The sequence below is a fragment of the Limanda limanda genome, chromosome 18 (genome assembly GCF_963576545.1).
Source record: "Limanda limanda chromosome 18, fLimLim1.1, whole genome shotgun sequence".
Classification (NCBI taxonomy): Eukaryota; Metazoa; Chordata; class Actinopteri; order Pleuronectiformes; family Pleuronectidae; genus Limanda; species Limanda limanda.
In genome coordinates this window covers 19,098,429-19,101,167 of record NC_083653.1, presented here as the reverse complement: position 1 = coordinate 19,101,167, position 2,739 = coordinate 19,098,429, and the positions used below count along the sequence as shown (strand labels likewise).

The window sequence follows — 2,739 nt, the reverse complement described above, 5'->3', positions numbered from 1 at the left end:
CATTTACACAAAGGAAGTTGCATGACAACTATTTCTGAAGTAATGTTTGAATCAATGGAATGATTTGAACCGCAGCAAAGAGCTGAACTCAAACTACCCAAAGCCCTGAATAGTAATAGAGTTTCAGTTTGACCTACAGCTGCTTTCATATTGTTTTAAAGGAGACATATTATGCCCATTTTACCACAGTTGATATGGTTCCTTGGGGTCTTAATGAAATGTCTGTAACATATTTTGGTCAAAATACCTCAAGGATCATTTAAAACAGCACCCTTTTTACCCTGTCTAAAACAGCCCTCCTCAGATTGACCTGTTTTGAGGGCCCCGCCCCCCTCTCGTCCCGCCCCCACTTTACCCCGCCCCTTTCACTCCTCCCCCCTCTCATGGAGGTGTAGGACATAACGTTTTTTACCTCCATTAATTAGCCTGTGTTTGAATGTGTTCTCACTACAGACACTAGACGAAAAGCAGTATTATTGTCACAGTGAACCTCTACGGACAGGCCTAATCCCCTGCTGTAACCAACTGTTTCCATGATGTTACCTCGGCGTTCGCCAGTGAAGACAAGGTGGGTCTATCGGCGTTTGCGGACCTTAAGGGGGATTTGGAGAACAAAGGAGAGAGCCGCGGGGGGGCTCGCGCCGCTGCGCGGACCGATCGCGACGTGTGATCTAATTAGCATATGAATCGGAGTCCAGCCGCTGACTAGAACCTCTCTCTACTCACCATTGGAGGAAACCACAGACCCTTGAAACTAATGTCACTCGTGATTGGCTGGTAGAAGTGTTGCTATTGGTCACCTTATGGGTCATTGCAGTGCACACGTGGGGTCACAGCATTCCGCACGTGGGGTAAGCCCCTCCCACACAATATTTATAATAAAAATGTATATATTAATATTTATTATTATTTATAAGTAAGCCTTTACCAAAAGCACTGCAGTTAATTAAAACTAAACATTCATGTGATGCTTGATGCTATAGGTGAACATATTGTACAGGGAACAAATGTGAACAAGGTATATGTGGAGTGAAAGCTTTATTTACATACAGCAAAAATATTGTACAAAATCTCAGGTGAGGCTTGAAATGTTTCTCTGCAGCCTCTGGGTCATGACTTCTTTGTGGGACTCTTCTCCAGTGTGTAGACGTCTGTGGTGTGTAGCTGTGAGATCCAGTGTAGCTTCCAGTCTTATATGAAGTGTGGGACACAGGTCGGTGCACTCCTGGCTGTGGAAGGATGGATCCATGTCATCTGTCCCGCTTCAATCAGCTGTAAACACATTCAGTAAAATTAGCACAGTTCAATGACAACATACACCTTTACATGTAACTGGAAAATTATTTAATGAATATAACCTTACCCTCTTTCTTCTCCGACAACTCCTCAATGCTGATGTAAGGTCTGGTCGGATCATACTGGCTCATAGTGTGTCTTTGTACGTCATGGACAGGCAGCTGGAAAACAACACATGTAACATGACTTTATTATTAATAAACGGAAATAGCCGCGCTGCATCACCGTTGGAAGATCCACAGCAAAAAAACACCAAAACAATTCATAAACAGTTACTTACATTCAATGGCTTAATTTTCTGCACTTTAAATCCGGACTTTCAGCGTCTCAGCCTAACGCCTCTTTGTTTGTTTGTGTGTGTGGGGGGGGGGGCTGAGGCTGTGAAAACATACAGAAAAAAGTCACGTTGATGAAAAAACTTAACGAGAACAAACTGTTACATCTAAGTAATTCATACATATTTACACATGCACTAGATCTGCTCCAGCACTCGATGCTGTATTCGTATTTTAGCAACTTTCTCGCTATCCCAAAGAGTGGCGGACATGCTTTCAGATGTACCAGTTAGCTTAGTGGTTAGCATGGCGTCTCTAGCTCACCGTAACTCAGGGACTGTGCTTCCGTCTTCTCCGCCTCGACTCGTCCACACCGGGCCCGCGGCTCTGCCTCCACACGCACTCATCTTCTCCTCCAGGGAACAGCGTCGTGTCGACTTCAGCAAGTTATTTACCCCGAAGACAGAGTCACTCGTACGGGACAAGCTAAACACGACCCGCTTCCTGTCTGCGGGACACTCGACGCTGCTGCAAGGCGTTTACGAGGCTCTGATTGGACGAGTCCATCAGCTGATGACGCGAGCGGGTGACGTGAGCAGCGGTTACTTCATGGGATAAGTATTTGACTGAGGCCAGGTTTATTTTTTGTGGTGTTTAGTAAATTTACACACATGATTCACTCATGCTGTTCTGTGTTCGTAACCTTATAGTTGAATGCACTTATTGTAAGTCGCTTTGGATAAAAGTGTTGACTGTTTTAATGGAATACTGAGAAAGTTTAATAACAACAATTAGACAATTGAAGTTCAAATTATGAAGGAATTTAAGCTCTATATTGTGTCTCCTTTATATTTAAAATAATAATCAAACTGAGTGGAGATGTATGTTGTATCCAAACAGCCGGCTGCTGTGTTTTGTCACTGTGCAGTCCATGGGGGATTAAATATTACACTGAAAAAATAAATCATTAAATCAATGAATGTTTCATAGCAATTTTGAAAGTAGTGGTGAAAAGGTACCATTTATAATTCATGGAACAGCTTAGTTTGCCATTGACATGTGAATTTGATGCCAGTATTTTGGGAGGACAGATATTTTTATGGAAAGCCAGTAGAAGTTTGGAGCTTACAGGACACAGATGATCATACCCAGCATCATTTATTTGCTG

General features: G+C 43.0%; 1 long non-coding RNA gene across 1 annotated transcript; it reads right to left on the bottom strand.

The window, feature by feature from the left end:
• Positions 1–1,021: 1,021 nt before the first annotated feature.
• LOC133024336 (uncharacterized) lies at positions 1,022–2,535 on the bottom strand. Its single transcript, XR_009683107.1, has 4 exons — positions 1,896–2,535; positions 1,577–1,674; positions 1,364–1,457; positions 1,022–1,272 (listed from the first exon to the last, which is right to left on the bottom strand). It is a non-coding gene; the product is annotated as an uncharacterized LOC133024336 (long non-coding RNA).
• Positions 2,536–2,739: the final 204 nt, after the last annotated feature.